The 21684-nt window shown below is 39.9% G+C and overlaps 1 protein-coding gene and 1 long non-coding RNA gene across 2 annotated transcripts in view; one reads left to right on the forward strand and one right to left on the reverse strand.

The window, feature by feature from the left end:
- The window catches only part of NDFIP2 (Nedd4 family interacting protein 2), a 141506-nt gene that overhangs the window by 41399 nt on the left and 78423 nt on the right, over positions 1-21684 (reverse strand). The gene's annotated exons all lie outside the window — the stretch shown is intronic.
- On the forward strand, positions 9695-12978 carry LOC125179945 (uncharacterized). The gene is made up of 2 exons (XR_007158034.2): positions 9695-10010; positions 12636-12978. It is a non-coding gene; the product is annotated as an uncharacterized lncRNA (long non-coding RNA).

The raw sequence follows: 21684 nt of genomic DNA on the forward strand, positions 1-21684 counted from the left end.
CGGATCACAGTAAGGTCAGGACTATCATGGTCTACTTGGCTGTACAGATGAGGAAAATATATGAGAGAGAAGCCATTACAATGCAAAATTGGGAATAAGATACAAACCATGGAACATTATTGAAAAGGAACAAAATTTAGTGTAGGATCCTGACGCCTCACTTGTCCATAGGTGCCTCCATGATGAGTGTAGTTCTGAGACAGAAGGAAAAGCAGAAGTGAAAATCAGTGATTTATGGATGCAAAAACTAAGTGCCCAAAAGATGAATGATTTTGCTCATGGTGTTGTGTTAAATGTTCATGACTTTGTCTGGGAAGGCCACAGACAGATGAAGCAGCCATGGATGGGACTCAGAAAATATTCCTAAGAACACAGAGAGATTTTTTTTCAGTTTCATATGTATGATTTGAAAATTAGTACCTTACAAATGTTAATGGAACAATATATATTACTGAACAAAACTGCACTAGACTAGATTTTACAGTGAGAACACACACATATTAATCAGATAATACCAAAAACAGAAAAAAAAAAAAAAGATTTTTCTAACCTCCAATAAAAACAGTTAGAGGCAACCCTGCAGAAAGTAATTGGCTATGCCTCTGCTGCTAGAAAAACACACACACAAAGCAGAAACAGAAAGAGATTCCCTGGCTTTTAAGACACATGGCAAGGACTTTGTAGCATCCTTGGTGTTCAACATGTGTCCCGGCAAGCATCATGGCCCCCTTGTAAAAGCTGGCCTTGATCTTATCTACTAAGTGTAGTATTCCCTCAGCCCTGAATCATGATGACTATTCTGTGTGTTTATTTCAGTCTGCAATGTCTGAAGACTGAAGGCATTTTCAAAGTCACCATAGTGTGTTTTTTTTTTACAAAATTAATTCAAAGGTATGTGGTGCATGGCCTGTGATGTGGTATGAGGGCATGTGGGTGTTTCTTTGGATGCAAAAACAGGTGGAATAAAATGAGATGTCTGTAGAGAGATAGTGGATGCTAGACATTGTACAGCCTCATCTGTAACACCTTTCAGAAATAAGTTCTAGAGTGAACTATCACCCAAACCACCTAGGAGGATTGACTTTGGTAGAACTAGCAGTGGATATTTTTTACTTCAACTTCAGTAAGGCTTTGACATCATCTCACATAACATTCTCATAGACAGGCTGACAAAGTACAGGTCAAATAAGTGTACAGTAAATTGGACTGAAATCTGGCAGAATAGATCTGGTCAGAGGATTATGATCATTGGCACAAAGTCCAGTTGGAGACAGGTCACAAGTGATGTACCCTAGGAGTCATTATTGGTACTAGTACTGACCTGACACTGGGATAGACTGTACCTTCAGAGAGCTCACAGATGAAAAAAAACAATTAATGAACTAAAACCACAAAAAAAAAAAAAAAAGTATAAGAGGCTGATACACTGCATGGGTATGCTGGCACTCAGGGGTACCCTGACAGGATGGAGAACTGGACAGAAAAGTATCTCATGGCATTCAATAAAGGGAAATGCTAAGTCTTATGTCTGGAGAGGATTAACCGCAAGCATCAATAGTCTGAGGGCCAACTGGTTGGAAAGCAGCTTTGCTGAGAACCTCAGGTTGCTAGTGGACACAACTGACAGTGAGCTAGCAATGTGCTCTTGCAGCAAAGAGGCAGACAGCCTCCTGGGCTGTATTAGAAAGTGTAGCCACTGGGTCAAGGGCAGTGATCCCCACTCAGCACTGGTGAGGCTGTATCTACAGTACTGTGTCCATTTCTGGGCTACACAGTACAAGATGCATATGGACATACTGGAGAGAGCCTAACATAGGTCCATGAAGATGATGAAGGCACTGGAGCACCTCTACTGTGAGGAAAGGCTGATAAAGCTGGGGATGATAAGCCTGGAGAAGAGAAGGCTGGGGGGGAATCATCAATGCATATAAAAATACACTTGGATATATTGATGAAGAGGCAGACAGACTCTTCTCAATAGTGCACAGTGACAGCACGAGAGGCAATAGGCACACGTTACAACACGTGAAACTCCATCTGAAAGCAAAATAACATTTTTTTTTTTTTATTAATTATTTTGCTTTGAAGCTGGTAAAATGCTGGCTTAGGTTGCCCAGAAAGGTTGTGGAATCCCCATCCTTGGAGATATTCAAAGCCTGACTGGACATAGAATATCCTGAGTTGGAAGGGACCCTCAAGGATCATCAAGTCCAACTCTTGATACCGCACAGGTCTACCCAAAAGTTCAGACCATGTGACTAAGTGCACAGTCCAATCTCTTCTTAAATTCAGACAAGCTCGGTGCAGTGACCACTTCCCTGGGGAGCCTGTTCCAGTGTGCAACCACCCTCTCTGTGAAGAACCCCCTCCTGATGTCGAGCCTAAATTTCCCCTGCCTCAGCTTAACCCCGTTCCAGTGACCTCAGCCGTTCCTCGTACGTCTTCCCCTCCAGGCCTTTCACCATCTTCGTAGCCCTCCTCTGTACACTCTCCAACAGTTTCATGTCCTTTTTATACTGTGGTGCCCAGAACTGCACACAGTACTCGAGGTGAGGCCGCACCAGCGCAGAGTAGAGCGGGACAATCACCTCCCTTGACCTACTAGCGATGCCGTGCTTGATGCACCCCAGGACACGGTTGGCCCTCCTGGCCGCCAGGGCACACTGCTGGCTCATATTCAACTTGCTGTCTACCACGACTCCCAGATCCCTCTCTTCTAGGCTGCTCTCCAGCGTCTCATCGCCCAGTCTGTACGTGCAGCCAGGGTTTCCCCGTCCCAGGTGCAGGACATGGTCCTGGGTAACCTGCTCTAGGTGATGCTACTTGAACAGTGTGGGTGGACTAGAAGATTTCAAAACTCACCTGCAACCTAAACCACTCTCTGATTCTGTGATGCTTCGAAATGACACGGAGTCAGACAGGAAGTGAACTAGCAGTTAACTGTGTGGACAGTCAGGAGTCCAGTGCTTGAGCTAACCATCATTTTCTTCGCAATGTGGGTGAACGCATTTTACAAGCAGACTTTCTTAACATTCCAGAAAGGAGGGACATGAATGTCAGTGAGATAATTGCCTAGTAAGGTACATAAAGGCAGCGGCTCAAACAAGTTCAGACAACTGAGCCCTCAAACATGACATAACTTGAATTAATTCAACAACTGCTAACTAGAAAAAATTATGACTGATGGGAAAACTATGCTACAGCACACAGTACATCAAGTCACATCTAAACAGCAGACAGATGTTTGCCATGAGGTGTCTTGGTGCACTGGTCATGTAGACTAGGGGAATGCACATGGCTTCACCATGTGCGCAGGTTTCCCTTGCAGAATCAGGCTGTACCGGGAGTAACATGCACACCTCAATTTGCCCCTCATGAACAGCACAGACGAAAAATGACAGGTATCTGAACTCTGAAGCTGGGAAGCTGCCCTTTTTGAGACATGCATTCTGAGATTACTGGAACACAGTGAGCTGGCAACAGTTGTTATGCGATATAGAGGCTTATTTTACCCCTGAGCGATCAGTGAGGAATCAGGGACTGCAGGGAACATATATCTGCTAGATTCCTCAAGACTGCATGTGTCATCATCTGCTGGACACGAGTGGTTCCATCTACACCATTGCTCCTGCCAACCCAGACCATCTGGAACCAGAATTTGTTTGTGGCCACCACCTTTCTTTCTGCCACAAGGGTTATGTGAGGATAAAGCCATACAAGACAAAGATGTGTGCCACAAAAATGTCTGCTGACCACTGCACATTCAGAAATCAAGAGCTCACAAGGAACTCAGTCTATAAGCCCTCCTTTTTACTCCATTCATTCACTTGTTTTCCAGATGGATTTCCCAGTAACAGTGATGGAGTTCCCCTGTTAACCTGGCTCTTTGGTCTGTGCTTCCTATCTAGTCAGTGAATGTGTCCAGAGTCCAAGCCCAGACACACCATAGGCTGCACCTTGTCCCAGAGTGGATGCAGAAAGGGAATCCTGGTCATTTAAAATTTTTTTGAACTCTTGGTGATAATTGATAGCTATTAGTATTACCATGTTTCACTAGGTGTATTCACAGTGAGGGAGCAGGGATTTAGGAAATAAATTTATAAGACCAGAGGCTTCATCATTTCCTTTGATGATGGGACAACTTGCAAACCATTCTCACTCAGGAGTGACCAATTCACTTTCATGGTACATTATTCTCAGGCTAGTGAATCTGAATTTTATTTATATGGCTGTACTCTGTACTATTTAAGTGTGTCCTATCCCATTGACTAAATATCCAGTTAAAGTTTTCATATTCACTGAATTTTTTAATGAGCAGTGAATTTGAAAGGTCCCAAGCTTCTTCCTGTGACCAAAGACCCATGACCTCTTTTTTTTTCTTTTTTTTTCTTTTTTTTTCTTTTTTTTTTTTTTTTTTTCTTTTTTTTTTTTTTTTTTTTTTTTTTTTTTCCAGAATATCAGAAAGTTTTTAGTGGTCTTAGAAGAAAAACAGAAATATCTAAATTACTTGGTAATACCTGTTATCTTGCCAACCTAAGACTCACACTGTGAAGATATTACATTGAGCAAGTTGAAAACTTTTTTAAGAAGAGAGGTAGGCTCTATCTGTTTTCATCCATGCTGTCTGTAGGCAGAAAATGGTTCTGATTTTGTTTGATCTTTCTTTTCAAAATGCAATAAGGGGAAAATGAAATAATGGAAACTACTGTTCTTAAGATGCTGAAGGAAGTTTACCAGAAATAAGTATACAATAAAGCTGAATGAAACAATAGCAAGATGGAAAATGGATTTAAGCTTCCAAAATGAAGAGAAGCATATTCACAAAGAGTTCACTGAATTGTACAGTCTGACTCCATCACCGTCAGAGTTAATCAATGTTACTACTATTTCTTTTTTGGGTTATCATAGCACAGAACAGAAAATGCTCTATGTATTTTAGACAGCAAGCACAACTAGGTAGTTATTAACCAGTGTTATTGTGTCTAAATCTGAGACAAAGATAAACAAATGTTTTAGAAAATTCCATGTTAGAACTGCTAGTGTGTAGACTTCAGTATAAAGTGTAATAACCAATCTGTAACAGGAGAAACCATGAGTATGTATATTTTTAAAGGTATAGGAATGTTTTAAATTCAGCCTGACTGGGCTACATCAAAAATGCTCTATAAAGGATGTTATTCCTGTTATTTATGAACTCATAGTGTCAATGATTTATTTTAGACAGGCAGGCGAGATGCTATATTTCAGGGCATAACAAATGAAAAGTTTAGTTCATGACAAATTATGTTCTTTTTCCAGCAAAATTGTCTGACTGTAAGAATTACTAAAGTATGTTTTTGAAAATCACTTTTGTGAGGCTAATTTTCTGAGGCAAAAGAAAAGAGAAGAATAGAAAAAGAAAATGGAAGTTGAGCTAAAAAAAAAAACAACACTACTATCTGTAATATAGTTTTAATGTAAATATTTTAAATATTAAACTTTTGATCATAAAAGATTGTTTTGTACCTTCTAACCAAACTGAAAGAAAGGCAAAGGAAACAGTCTGAAATTTCACTGCTTAGTATGAAATAGATCAAAATGCATGCCCGTGTGAACAGTAAATGTGTTGAACAGGGAATTCTAGAGGTTCAGTTCTGATTTATTTTTTTTTAACTAACTTTTTAAATAGAAATAAACATTTGAACCATGGGTTTACCTTTCTTATTTTAATTTATTTTCAGACAGCATGTCAAAATCAGTGCAGTGCAAGAGTATCTGATCAAAACAGTAATCAGAGAATCAGACTTCATTCATTAGTTGTATTTTAAAGAATTCTGCAAACCAAAGGCACTTCCTAGAGACTATTTTATATTTCTGTGATCAAAACCAAAATTTTAAGCAAGCAAACAGTATTGTTGACATTGGAGCCTAATAAGGAGGCTTGCAAAACCATTAATGATAATTAATGCTAGAACCAATGTGTATGAGACAAACCATTCTAAATACAGTCTCAGAAAGCACCTTCAGCAACAGTTCAGTTTCTTATATAAATACAGTATGAGAGAAGTAACCACTTTGTACTTGGTGCATTACTGCAAATGCATGAATGGGTGAAACAAAATATCCTAAAGTCTGTTTACAGAAACTTTTGAAACTTGACCAAGAATGTTATAATTTGGTCCTGTTTGTTTTAGAAGAGCAGGCATATTTCCTGACACTAAAATATGGAAGTTGAAGAGAACGTAATCCAATTTTCTTCCCCACATATGGTCATCCAACCTTCCCTGAGAAGTCTCTGTCAAAAAAATCTTGATAACTCTCCAAGAAACTCATTTACTGCACATTTAACTGCTGAACAAGATGATGGGGTGATGGCAACTGGAGGACTAGACCACCATCTGTGTCTGGTCAAGTAACCCAGATGCAGCCACCCTCACTGTATCAGATGATCAGGTTTGCCCCACAATCTTTTCATGAGACATGGTGGGAAAATCAGTGGCAGGTAGCTGATCTATACCATAGCATTTCTTAGGGAGAGAGGGAAGCTATAGGATGGCACTGCCACTAAGGACTGGATGATGTGTCAGGGGATGAGAGAGGGGAGCTGAAAGATTCCTGGGTGACCTTAGTCTTCTTCATCTTCACCCCTGATACAAGAACATCTGAAACAGTGGCAATCAACTGTGAGAGACCAATGTTGCATATGTATTCACATATACACATATACATACACATACACATGCATACACACACACATATATGTAGGAGAGAAGAAAATGGGAAGAAAGAGCCTTCAGTGCCGTCTTGAACAGCTAATTTTTTGATCTTCCCCAATTCACCCTTATTTTCCCTTTGATGTTATCTCAATTTTTGTGTCTTTACACCTCAGTGTACCCCTCTTTCTGCCGCATACTTTTCACTATACTCTGTAACAAATGCAAAAGACAGTCTCAGAGGTACCAAAGAGGCTGGGAAATAAATATAGCCAAGCTGCTCTATGAGCCTATGTAATCATACATTATATCATTATTAGATATATCGTCTCTGATACAAAGGTTTGTATCTCTGAATTAACATAATATTTTTAATTCTTTTGCAGTTTTAGATGCAGAACAAGAATTACAAGGAGTACAGATTTAAAAATAAATACATCGATGATGTCCAAAGAGTACAGTGAATACATTATTTCCTTAAGATAAAAAGTCTCTATTTAAATCATTACCAAGGCATGTTGTGATTGTCAATTGAATTTGACAAACCTGAATCATGCATTCATCTGTAACTATTTCTCTTTTGTCCTCTTTATCTGCTACAGAATTAGTGGTCAGAGTCAGTTCTGAAGGTGTCATTTATCGTTTTGAGTATTTTCCTGTGAATCAGCCCTGCTTGACGAGTCTAGTCACTGGTTTGTCTTGTATATTCATTCATTCATTGGTTCGTTCGTTCATTAAGGTCAAAGAAACTATAGTCATATTCACATCCAGTTCATGCAATATTCAAATATTTGTGTTTAGGCCTCAATGCCTCAATGCTGTAATGTGATGGACAGCTGGTGTTTGATATAGAGTTCCACTGTTTACTGTGGGAAATAAAAAAGAAATGCACAATTTCTGAATGAGTTTTTTTTGTTTGGTTTGGTTTAGTTTTTTCCCTCATAAGGAGCTCACATGGACTAATCTACCTGCTGTTAGTTGGTGCAAATGGAAAGAAAGATCAGTTCCTACAGTTCTTTGTTCATTACTGCATTTTTTGCAATGTACTGTCATTGCAGAGGTTTCTTCTTTAAGCCTGCACACAAATGCATCATATTCTTATTTGTGAATAGTTTGGTTGGTTTAGGATAAGAACACATACCAAATGATTCTCTTAGAGACAGTCTTGGCAAAAGAAAATCATATGGAACTGCACTGCAGTTCAGGAATATTTAAACTGTGAATGGCTTTGTCTCTCTTTTGATCTGTTTACTCACATTCCTTATGAATGAACCAATGGATACTTTGTCAAAATTTATATTCAATTAATGTTCTTCACATCTTGCAAATGAAGGCAAACTTTTCTATTCCATCAGGTAAGTCCTAGACCATAGGAAATCAATACTCCACAATTCTTAATTTCAGCTTTAAACTATAGGGGAAAAGGTAACACTATCTGCATATCGAAAGAAAAGTATTCCCATGAGACCTGGAACTATTAAAGCCTGCATTTTTATGGGTATATGTTATGTTTGCAATTTACCTATTATGGGCACACATTCCCATCAACTTTTAAAACAAATCTTTTGGCAGCAACTTTTGAGTACTACATTAAAATATAGAAATTAGTTCACTGTAAGTGACCACGAACCCTGCAAATTTTCTTTATGATATCTTCTCTACTCAGGACAACAGAAAATTTCTATTAAAGAAAAAATAACAAAATTGTAGGAACAATTCTGTCCCAGATCATACTGAAAGTTCTTGACTTCCAGTCTCCTCTGTCCTATTGAAAACAAGAGTAAAGCATGTTTTTGTTATTTTTTTAAAAATAATTATTTGTCAGTTACCTATGAGCTGTGTTGCCTACCAGTTTAGCTATTGTTGATACTCTCCGGTGGCCCAATTTTTCTGCTATGCTCTATTTGTAGCTATCTGCAGCCATAAAAAGCTGATGGACATCGAAAACAAGTCAGCAAGACAGTTCTTTGCACATATTTTGTCCTGCCGTTTTGAAGACTTTCCCTTTAATCATAGAATCATAGAATCATTAAGGTTGGAAAAGACCTCCAAGATCAGTTGGTCCAACCATCACCCCACCACCAATGTCACCTTCTAAACCATGTCCCTAAGCACCATGTCCAAGGTTTCCTTGAACACCCCCAGGGACGGTGACTCCACCACCTCCCGGGGCAACCCGTTCCAATGTCTGACTGCTTTTTCTGAGAAGAAATGTCTCCTAATTTCCAACCTAAACCTCCCCTGGCACAACCTGAGGCCTTTCCCTCTAGTCCTATCACTAGTTACCTGTGAGAAGAGGCTGACCCCCACTTCCCCACAACTTCCTTTCAGGTAGTTGTAGTGAGCCATAAGGTCTCCCCTGAGCTTCCTCTTCTCCAGACTAAACACCCCCAGTTCCCTCAGTCGCTCCACACAGGACTTGTGTTCCAGGCCCTTCACCACCTTCATAGCCCTTCTCTGGACATGCTTGAGGGCCTCAATGTCCTTCTGGTAGTGAGGGGCCCAAAGCTGAACACAGCACTCAAGGTGCAGCCTCACCAGAGCAGAGTACAGGGGGACGATCATCACTTCCCTGGTCCTGCTGGCTGCACTGTTCCTGATATATGCCAGGATGCCGTTGGCTTTCTTGGCCACCTTGGCACACTGTCAGCTCATGTTCAGGCGAGCATCAAATAATACACTTTAAGAGAGATGATATGTGCATATATTTGAATAATAATTAGAAACGGATTGTATCACAAGAGTATTTCTGCCAGTTGTCAAATTAATCACAAATATCCTTCCATATTGCTGAGCCTCATTTCAGAAACTAAACAGTTTTGAGCCAGAAAGTCATTCCAAAATTTATTTATTATTTTTTGTCCATATGCAAGCAGCTAAACCAGGAATGGATTTCTACAGCCAGACCAGCTGCAGTGTTGAGCTGAGCTCTTTCCTTCCAGGGCTCTTCCTTGTAACTCTGAGTTATGTGCACCCACGAGTGGACTGTAAAAAGGAACAGACAGTCATTCTTTTTTTCCTTCCTCCAAATGCTGTGCCACACCATATGCTTAAAAGAACACAGCCAGACAGAGAAGCCTGTCGTACATAGACTAAGGATTCTGCAGACCAGAATAGTAGTTCTTTAACCTAAGTAGTTTAAACATTAAACTTCAGTAGTTCTTTAAAAGTGTCTTTCTCCATCAAGCATGATCCGTCCTATACCTAGTACAGAGCTGATATAATAGACTAATGACGAAAATGACAAGGAGAAAAAGTAGACTGGTGTAAGTTCACTACAGATCCTACCATCTGGTGACACCTCATTGAAGGCATAAGGTAAGAAATGAGAAATTATTGTGAACTTTCCATATTTCATAGAGCAGGGAGGATGTTTACTTCCACTTGGTGGCTGCATATCAGAACTTTCTCAATATCCGACCTGAAGCAAACAGACCACTCTATGATGACTTTGTCACCTCACTTTGGATTTATATGTAGTCTCTGTGGAGCCTGAGAAGCAAATGGATGTGAATAGTCTTGACCAACAGGTGAGCTAAACAAAGATGTTGCCAGAGCAGAAAGATAGCATTCCTCCTGTACAAATGTATGCACCAATCAGCAGAGGAGAGAACAGGACCATGAAAGTTGCGATGGAGAGTAGCATCTGGTTAAAGTTAAAACGGATGAAACAACGTTAATGAACAGGACTGAGAATGAGAAGAATGCAGGGGGAGCTATCTCAGAGAGGTTAAACAGTCCATGTCAGTCCTCACCCACAGGGACAGGCAGGCACATGTGGCCTCTATGTGGGGAAGGGAAGGGAAGGGAAGGGAAGGGGGAAGGGAAGGGAAGGGAAGGGAAGGGAAGGGAAGGGAAGGGAAGGGAAGGGAAGGGAAGGGAAGGGAAGGGAAGGGAAGGGAAGGGAAGGGAAGGGAAGGGAAGGGAAGGGAAGGGAAGGGAAGGGAAGGGAAGGGAAGGGAAGGGAAGGGAAGGGAAGGGAAGGGAAGGGAAGGGAAGGGAAGGGAAGATAGTAAATTTTTTATCTAGGAGTTTTCTTCCATTGAATGTCTGAATAGCTTGGAAAACATTGGAGAGTGGAAGGGCAAAGAGTGGACACCTACTATTCTGGTCCCTGCTCCCAAGACAGTTTTTCTTGTTTATCTACTAACAATCTAATATAAAAGGGATGCACTTTGCAGTTAGCTGGTTCTAGCTAGTCTCCACTAGGAGCTCTAAGGGCTCCACATGCTCTATGGATGAAAGAAAGATGCTAAGTAGCATTTCTCTTCTGTTGTCAGTTTTCTGTCAGTGTGCTAACCACCCAGCATCGTCCTTCTTCTGTCAGCATGTTAGACACCAAGCTAATCAGCAACACACAAGCAGTGTCACTATGTCAAAGGAAACTAATCAGTGATTTGATGAAATCTCATTTTTCAGGTTGCTTTTTTTTTTTTTTTTTCCCCTGAGGGATTTGGGCATCATTTGAGCTCCTGTCTTCCTCAGCTTGAATCAGAAACTACTTTGGATGACAGATAGGCACCCATTTCCTAGCAACAGCAATCTGAGCATTTACAGGTGAATAAAATCAAGCTACCTCAGAGAGGTTTTAACTAGGTAGTTGGCTTAGTGGCTTAGTGAATTTTGGTGCATACAGAATTAAGCAAGACAAGAAATGGAGTAGTTTTGGGGAATCTAAGTCTTAGCATAAGCAGGATTTGCAGACTGGATCCCTCTGAATATTTTTTTCCTGTGATATGCTTAAATGAAGAAACTCAAAAATCTACAGAAGAAGCCTGATTTCATTGTTCCTCCACCTCTTATATTTCCTTAACAGAGAAGCTTTTGAGCTTAGAAATGCCTATGAAAATGCTTAAATACATTTTCTGTAGCTGCATTTAACCACCAAATCTTGACAGCTTGAATCTATAGCAATCAATTAGAATGTAGCCAGTACAATTGTATACCCTTCCCCATAATCATGAACCAGTGATTATTTCAGTTATATTTTACACTGTGACTCTATTTCCCATTAGCATTACCTTGGAACTAGACAACATCATTCACCTTATATGACACAATTTAGTACTGTTGCAATAGCTGATAACACGCAAGAGAGGAAGGAAGGGAGGGGAGGAGGGGGAGAAAGACATGCCAGGGAATAAGCAGCAAGTGCTTGCACAAACCTTTCTTTCAGTTCAAGTATGTAAAGTGAGATAAATGGTCAAACTGCAGACATACTGCATGCAGTGGGAGCCAAAAGCTGCTCCCTGGATTGGCAGCTCCAGAAGCCATCAGCACCGGATCCTCTCAGCAATTACCAGCTCGGAAATGTCCTTCCATTGATTGTGATGGACGTAAACCAGCTGTGTTTCAATAGCGAGAGAACAGAGAGAGGAAGAGCCAGACGGCAGGACACAAACAGTACCGAACACTGGGACCAGCTGCAGCCTGCAGGTCACACTTCCATGTCAACAAAAAATGTTATTTAATATTTGCCAAACACTGAAGTAATTCATCACAAGGTATAAGTGGATCTATAATGTCTGAAATCACCCGTTGAAGATTAACTGGATGTATCACGTTTCCAGTGCAGTGACCTAAATGGGAAACAAAACAGTCTGAACCTTGTAGGCACGGCACTTATTCACTCCCTGCAGTAGCAGGGTTCCCATGCTGGTCAGCCTTACCCATGTAGTTTAGGAAATCCTTGTGCCAGAATATTTGTGAGCACAAAGGACAGTGCTAAAACAGGACAGTGCCAGACTGTCAAACCCAGCTAATGTGAGAGTCTGATCAAATGTATGCAGCTGCCTTCATCTAATCTAGAGCCTGTATAAGACAAAATTACTGTGAATCACTGAGAGCGGAAGAGGTTGATTATTGTTTAAACATAGAGATAAGCTGGCAATAAACTGCTCATTGCTGGAGGGTGCCTCTAAAAATATCTGTTTTCCCCTGCAGATGTTCTTCAAATGGACTCCAGGCTTCCTGCCTGTAAAAGGTGGCACTTCCAAGAGAAGTGGCGTCACAGCAAGCTGCCGACACTGAAATATGGTGCTTGGTTTGAACTCCTTCAAGTTTTTACAACAAAACAAAGAAAACCCTTTGAAACACAGAATGGAGGGAAGTCCCACAAGAACTTCATAGAGAGAAGAATTATCACACATATCCCAAAGTGGATACGAGAAAAAAAGAAAAAAAGAAAAAAAAAAAAGAGAAGTGGCTTGTAATTTGTTTTATTATGTTTTAGTACATCTGCCTGAATCTATAACTGCATCTAACAAGAGAATAAATGTTAATTCAATCCAAAGAGTCATCCAACAACTGTAATGACTAACATTTCTGTTCGCTGACCTCTGTCTGTCCGCACCCCAGTTGGACTCTGGTACTGCTAGACGTTGCCTCAGGTAGAAAGCAATGCTCAGGTAGTGACTATGGAGCAACGCACTTCTGGCAGGGGCTGCAATACTGCCCCTTGTATTGCCCCTTTGGAACTGCAATTTCCTATTGCAGGCATCAAGAAGCAGTAAGCTAACACGTTATGTACATTCTTGTAGTTATTATAACTAACCCATAGAGTGCTTCTACAATATAGTATTTCACAGGATTTCCTCAATAATTTCTTCAGGATCTACTCAGGACTGTTGTGCAAAAGCCATAAGTATGCCTCTAGAGAACTGAGTAATTATAAGAGGTTTTAAATAACACAATTAAGTATTTAAAATAATAAAACATATCAAGGTCACACAGTGATGAGAAAGTACAACATGAAATGTTCTCCTTATTGCCATAACAGTCTTCCTGGAACTCTGCAGAGCTCATTACATCAGCTTTCCAGAGAAGCTTTCTGCACATCATAAAAGGCAGCACTCAAATCCTTTTTTTTATTCTTTTTTTTCTTTTTTTTTTTTTTCTGACCCCTGAGGCATGGGTTCAATGCTGCAGCTGTGTGAGACTCAAGCTCAACCTCTTTCACACTTTGAGGGTGTAGGTCCTGACCCTGCAGGCCCAGGCCCAGTTCTTCAAAGATGGAGGCCAATGAGGTTTTGTACCCAGATGCCCACCCTCTAATTCACCCTATTCCACTTGTCTTCTCTGCCATCTTCCACTCCTACTATCCTTCTGCAAAATCCCAATGCCAACCCTTATCTTATCTACACCGCCCTACTAGTTCCACATTCTGTTTACCAGTTCTAGAGCATATCATGAATTTCCTTAATATTTTTTTCTTAAAAGTTACATTTTTACTTGAAAAGCCATAAGTCAAATGCTACATTAAAAGATTTAGAGATTATCCAAGATGCTAATATTTGCAATTAGAAGATAATTTTTTTAACATATGAATACTTAACAAGGTAGTGAATTTCACAGGTCATCATTCACAAGTCTTTAATTAACCTGCAAAATTAACAAATGTTGCTATTTCACACAGTCAGTGTAGATCCCAAGGCACCACTTCATCCATCCATTCCCCTCTCTCTAGTCATTCTCCAGTACCAGAGTCAAAAGTATTTTTGCTTGAAGCACTGCAGATGCATGACCCTACAATTCTTCATGGAAACACTGATTAAATGCAGAACTTATATACTGCAGTACCAGTTTTTCCATTAGACTGCAGTCATGGGATTCATCAGCACTACTGCAGGTGTCCAAAAATTAGATGGACAAGTCTGAATTCAGTAAACAAAGAGACAAAAAAAAAGTCAACATATAAGCAGAAATTTCATCTGATGCCCAATATTATTTTTTTTTCAGAATGTTCCTTCAGTATTTTTTTAAATGTTCTGTTACCACTGAGAATAAAGTTCAGTGCTGACAATTTGGAAGTCTGGTATAGCTTTTGCTTCCATATAGATCCAGTCCGTAGTGCTGGAAAAACATTGCCAGAACCATTTGTTAACACTGAAGAAGGAGAAGAACATGCCTATTCTGGTTTACTTTTTCACTGTTTTAAAATTATTTTTAAGACCTCTCTCATTTTTCCAAGAGCAGCACCAAGGCTTGTCAATACACATCTCTCTGAAACTGAAAGCCTAACAAGCAAGAACTGATGGATATACAGCCAGTAAAATTTCACCTTCCTGTCTGATAAAATTCCATCTTTCAACAGCTTTCTTAAGAGTTAATTTTACACTGGAGTAATGGAGAGGTGGAGAGGAACATTCCCTGCTACATGAAAAGAAAAGAAAAGAAAAGAAAAGAAAAGAAAAGAAAAGAAAAGAAAAGAAAAGAAAAGAAAAGAAAAGAAAAGAAAAGAAAAGAAAAGAAAAGAAAAGAAAAGAAAAGAAAAGAAAAGAAAAGAAAAGAAAAGAAAAGAAAAGAAAAGAAAAGAAAAGAAAAAAAGAAAAGAAAAGAAAAGAAAAGAAAAGAAAAGAAAAGAAAAGAAAAGAAAAGAAAAGAAAAGAAAAGAAAAGAAAAGAAAAGAAAAGAAAAGAAAAGAAAAGAAAAGAAAAGAAAAGAAAAGAAAAGAAAAGAAAAGAAAGAAAAGAAAGAAAAGAAAAGAAAAGAAAAGAAAAGAAAAGAAAAGAAAAGAAAAGAAAAGAAAAGAAAAGAAAAGAAAAGAAAAGAAAAGAAAAGAAAAGAAAAGAAAAGAAAAGAAAAGAAAAGAAAAGAAAAGAAAAGAAAAGAAAAGAAAAGAAAAGAAAAGAAAAGAAAAGAAAAGAAAAGAAAAGAAAAGAAAAGAAAAGAAAAGAATTTATGCAGTATGCATAACAATAACAATATGGCTATCGTTACTTTGATTTCATGTAAAAGTAAAAGAAGCAAGACCTTTTTTTTTTCTTAGAAGCAGTCAGTGTATTACAGCATCTCTGTGCTACCCATCATACATAGTAACACCCTTTCAGGGTACTGTAGCTGTCTAGCTGTGTTCAACAGAAGCCAGTTTAGCCACAGCACAGGCAGCTTGTGCCCCAGAAGTCAGATATATTAGTTAATAAGTGAAGGGGTGAAGCAACAAGCCTGACAAGAAACTTCCGAATGATGTCATCAGGACAAGGGCTCGTCTCAGCGTGATCCCAGCAGGAGAAACCACTGGAGAGAGAGAGAAAACTCGCCGCATAACATGCAAGGCTTTGCTACAGCCGGACCTTTCAGCATAACAGACAGGAGCAGAGCAGGGAAGGACTTTGCCCTGCCTGGTGGAGATGTGAACTTCTGATCATTAATAAAAGAAGGATGACTGACAACTGATGAAATCAATTTCCTTTATCACAGCTGGTGGTCTCACAATTAGCAAAGCTTTGGGCAATTACAGGATTTAAATCTCTTCCCTTCTTGGTGTTGTGGGTTTGTTTAGGTATTACTTTACAGTACAGTATTACTCTAGCATTTGTGGGCTGAAGTGAATTTTCAGACCATGCGCTGAGGTCTCAGTCCTGCAAGCCCGTCAGACAAACAAAGTGGAGACTCTAATACCATGACTTCTGAGAGCGTAGTACTCACCCCATGAAATTAGTAGCAACTCAGAAAGAGGTAAGAAAATATGCCCTGGTAAAGTCTGTTTACAAGATTTGGGCCTGTCAGTCCTGTTCAAAGTCCACCCCCCACACACCCCTACACCTAAAGTTGATCTTGATTTGTCTTTTTTAGAAAGATGAATGGACAAACAAGTGATGTGTAATCCTAGGTGATTCATACATTTCAACACTAAAATAATATATAACATTATTTGTATTGTTTGCAATGGTGATATGTACCTACAACATTCAAATCAACTTAGAGGTATACTGTGCTGTGCACACAAGCAATAAAAGCCAGTCCCCCCACCCCTCATCACCTTATTAAGGAGTTTCTAATCAAAATAAACACAACAGACAAAAGGTGTGAAGAGAAACCACAAATACTATGTTGAAATGTCCTTGTTTGCAGTAAGCCAGAAGCTCAGCAGCAGGGAGGATACTGATGCCAAGTCTGTCCACACTCTTCCACCTGAACATACCCTTGCTCAGCTCCACCAAGAGCTTTTCCAAGATCTCCTACAATTGGAATTGAGAAGCCAGGCCTTTTCTTCAAAAACTGTTCAGCCTTCTTTCCTTCCTGTACTGGAAGGAAGGAGTGTCCACTTCTATATAATAACACTATTTAGGGATCACTTCTGGTTTGTGGGTAGTGGAAAAGAGCAGGAAGGAAAGCTCTGCCTTGCCTTCAACAGATTCCTTTCATGCCACTATCTGCAAAAACGGAAACACAGGTGGACTTAATTCATTAGGTGGGTAGTTTGGACTTGCTGAGTGGCAGAGGAATGAAGTGCTTAGTCGTCTTTCATTTAGGAATGTCTCTAGGAGCATCCAGGGCTGGGGAACCCCAGTGTGAAGCATTTCCAGCTGACCAGGCAGGTTGCTCCTCTGAGGCTAAGCTGGCTGACTCGCCACATTGGAAGCGCCCATGCTAGGTTATGCAGAGCCTCCAAACACCTATGTTTGCTCATGAATCTGCACCTCTTGGTCCTCATGGGAAAGATGGGAATAAAGGGCTTCCTTGTTCCACAGGGTGTTGGGAATGCAAATATGTGAAAGACGTGCAAGGCTCAGATTCCATACTGAGGGAATCATCCTTTTGTCCCACAAGCATTATATTTTAGCAAGAAATGCCCACGATTAACTTTAAGACGGGGTCTTTTCAAAGTGGCAAAATGTGTGTCCGAACACATTTTAGGAGAAAACTTGGCATGCATTAACCTCTAAAAAAGCCAGACTCTTCTCTGCGCTGAGTTTTTAAAACTTTCTCAAAAAAACAATAACCTGCCTTTCCACCCCCCCGGATCTCTTACCCAGAGTCTCCGTCATGTGCCTAACTGAAGTGTTGTGTTATGATTGCCATAGAAACAGCAATCCAACAGCTGCCTTGACATTTTGTCTTCTGCTGCTTTTAAAATGCTTTCTTTTTGCCAAGAAAAACTTTTCTCAATTATTTAATTTTTTTTTCTTTGCTGAGCGCTGTTCATTCCACTTTTACAAAATAAACATTTAGAAAAAAAAAAACAGCGGAAACTGCCTTGGTTCTAACCACATATTTTTCTAATTGCTTTTATTCTTCTCTCAAGTCATTTTAAAGGTTTCTGAGGCTGTGCACTAAAAAGTTTACGCTTTATTTTGCAGATAAAGTGATGATTATGCACCACTGTGCAGAGCCACCGTGGATTGCCAGAAGACACCTCCAACCCCATGTGCAAGGGCAGCTGCGCAGCCCTACCCAGCCTCTCTAGACCGAGAGATGGAAACACTAACCTCCTCCTCACCCCCTGAGTCTGCTCAGATCTAACATTCCCACTTAGATTTCTCCCCATGTTGCTACTCACTCTCCGCCCACCAATGCTTTCAGGTCCCAGCTCTATCTTACGCACTTTCCAAGGAGCTTTTCCTACTATTTCCACTTCTTTCTTCTTTTGAGGAGTTTAGGAGATAAGACAATATGCAATATGAGTAAACACACCTTTTCACTCTTGTCCTGAAAGGGGCAAGGTTGTGCGTAGTGAAGCAGGATTTTGGGGATGCCAAAGAGGATGCAGCCACAGAAGGCCACAATCCCCTGCTGGTGACCCAGCCAGTGTGTTCTAGCATCTGAGCTATGTTTCGTGTACAGACAGCGATACAGAAAGCACCACACAGATTTTAAGTATATACAAATGGGCTCTGCTAATTGATCTTTCATTTTACTAATTCCACAATTAAAAAATAAAAAATAACAAAAAGCCCACGAGTTTTTAATTATCTAAGCTAGTCATCCCTTTCTTTTCCAAAAGGAGAGAATGGCATAGTGTTCCTTCAATGCGGCAGCAGACAGGGAGGTGTGAGAAAGCACTTTCTCTGCAGCCTCTCAGAGCGCTCCCCCCAGGATTCTTTCCCATCCCAGCCTGTACTTGAGCATGGTTTCAGGTAGCCTGGTGCCAGGAAGGTGTGGGCTGGAGACGTGCTGGGGCATGGAGACACACACAGGACATATTGAAAAGAGATTGATTCAAAGCCTCAGTAGGCTGGATTGTCTACAGCTTGACCAAGGTGGGAGAGGCAGGATGCATGTGTGTGTTGAAGGGGTTTTGGCAATTGTAAAATAAGGTTAAAACTCAGACACATTTGGGCTGAGAAGATTTAGGGTTTAAAACGAGTAAAGGGGTGAGGGTGAAGGCACGGGCCTGACAGCTTCAAACTGCTTTTTAACTATTTTTCCTTTTTTAATTATTGGATAAGCTGACAAATTAAAATTAACAACCTTTATCTGAAATGCACGTATGTTTAACATGAGGAAGAAGGAAAACACCTTCAGAGGCAGTCAGCTTCCTGTCTTATGCTTTTGAAATCTAGCTGATGGCTCGCAGAACGGATCTTAAATATGTATATATATAATCCGCACAGCTAAAAGTCATCTATTTTAAAAGACAAGTGTTTGCTCACATGAGGAACATTGTACTCAAGAGTTCAGTCTTTGTGATCCATATGGATTTCATCAACTTGTTTGCCAGGAATTTAGGAAAAACAAACTTTATTCATGTTCCTTAGAGAAATGAATTCAGTTCGTGGTCTGTGCAAAAAGAAATACAGCTTGGGAACAAAAAAGCCCAGGGCATTCCTGGAACTGGAAGGTCAGAGAGCCAAAATAAGTGATCTACTTAATATGTGAAATGAGTGACTTGCAATGGCATCTTCATCAGCACTTGAAGTATGGGGTTTCAGCTTAGGAAGTGATTTCATGTCACATCCCATAAAGGGCCCCCAAATGTGAAGTGTTTTCCCAAGCCGCCCTCTAAGCCAGGCACTCCTGTTGCTCTGAGAATAGCATTAGTTCCTAATATTGGATTCCCATTTCTGCTCTTCCTCTGGCTTGAGAACCCCTAGAATCCTTTTTTTTTTTTTTTTTTTTTGGGCAGTCCTTCATCTGGACTGCATGTGCCTTGTACATTGGGTGTAGGACAGAAAAGGAGAACTGCCCTCTGAGCACAGACCCAAATCCTCGCCTTTCCCCCAGCCCAGTCCTCTGGTCAAAACACAAGCACCATGTCTCCTTGGCCTTTCTCTGTAGCACCACACAAGTTACAAATTACTCATTTTCCCTGGGATCTTTTTTTTTTTTTTTTTCTTTTCTACTTCCTGGTCTGCAATTACTTGGGAAAGGATGGTCCCCTTGTTCATTTGGATGAACATAAAATATTAGAGCTCGCCACTGCAATAATATAAGAAAAGGAGAGCTAACAAATACTAGAGGAACGAGTCCCTGAAAGAAAGGAGGGAGCTGCCAAGACCAATGACTACATGACTTTGTTTACTGTCTTTCCTTTCTTTCATGAAACACATTTATACCAGGATCTGCAAGTGGAACATTCTTCCAAAAATGGATACCTACTGCTAGCTAAAATACACTTGATATGCCTATATGGAAATCTGAGGTTCTTCTTCTGCATCTTTGAGGGGGTTTACTTCCAGTGAATATACTTTTTTTCTAATTCATTACATTTTCCATGTCTCATAGTATTTATATAGAGAAAAAAATAATGATTTGTCTCATTTGATGTTAGATGTTTAGATATTTGGGGGGGGGGGAGGAAAATAAAAACCAACTTCAAATGAGAACCTTTTCAACTGTCTTAGACTTCCAACCTAAAGATGGGATGTATAATTGTCTAGAAGTACCTGAGGCCTGTTGCCTAACCTCTGGAAAGCTAAATTTAGGTGAAATAAGATCTACCCAAATTATTCTGTACTATGACTTAGTACATCATTTTTGAGTATATGAAAAATTTAGTTGCATAACCCTGAGTTTCATTTTACCAGTGATGATGAAAACCCATGTTCTTTTATACAATGTACTGGTGTTTTGTTTTCTTTATCAGAAAGAACAGGTTTTTTGTTTTGTTTTGTTTTTGTTTTTGAAGATGTGTTAACGTATATTGCTACTACAAATACAGGCATTTATCTCCAATGACACTTATGTTAAAAGTACAGTCTAATGCCAGAAATATATACTCTGATTCATTCTCAAAGCTAAAGTTAATAATTATGCAGGTTAATCTGTATGTTGCTCAATTTTAAATAGCCAGGTCTAAAAGTAATGCATTACAAATCTTTATGGTTGAGACATTATAATATGGTATCTCACTGACTTTTAAAAGGAAGCGTATTACTGCTCAGTGAAATGTTTGTTACATTGAATTAATGTTGCATTAGAGCCCTTTCAGTAAATCAAATGACATTACTCACTCATATAGCATTCTTGGCAAGCCTCAAAAAAACATTTTTAATACTTAGGAACTATGAGATAGAGCCAGACAGTGATCTGATGTTTAAAACGGGACTAGGCACCTTATTTCAAAATTGAAGTAGAGAAAAAAAATAATTGAGTGATTAGTTTTTTAAGCCTAAAGGCACTGCATTTGGTAAATATGCCTACGTACCCTGCATCCAGACCAAGGTAGAGAAATCGAGTCTTTTCTTCATGTGTAACTGTGAAAAGTAATGTGTGAAACCAGAATTATTCTTCAAACAATGTTGAGAAAAATATGCTTAGCTGACCTGTTCTGAGAAAATGAACCCGACTTTTTGCAGAGAGGCGCTGAACACACACAGCCTGCTGCTGTCACTTCGGGACGGGGAGGGAGGGACGCCCTGTCCCTGGCTGCAGAGACCTCAGCAGTGTTTCCTCCATCCCTTTCTGTGCCCGAGCAGTGCAGAGGGGCCAAAACATGTAAGCACATCTGTTGTTACCCCTGTTTAACAATGACACTTGTCCTGTCTTTCTCATGGCAACAACCACCCCCAAATGCCTCATTCAGTTCCTCGTCTGTGTCCATCTCTCCATGAGTCTTCGGGTGGTTACGCACAAGGAAAGTGAAAAATCCTGAATGGCACGGGTTAATTTTTCTACTGGTGATGGCTGTGGCTGTTTACTTTTTAAACAAATGCCTAATATACACTGCAACTGGCTGAGTGCACAGCCAAAAACAGACCACAGGAAATCTCTTTGACAGCCAGGAAGGCAGAATTGTTAACATGGGTCTGCATTACAGTGAAATAATAAT

This window comes from Anser cygnoides, chromosome 1 (assembly GCF_040182565.1).
Source record: "Anser cygnoides isolate HZ-2024a breed goose chromosome 1, Taihu_goose_T2T_genome, whole genome shotgun sequence".
Classification (NCBI taxonomy): Eukaryota; Metazoa; Chordata; class Aves; order Anseriformes; family Anatidae; genus Anser; species Anser cygnoides.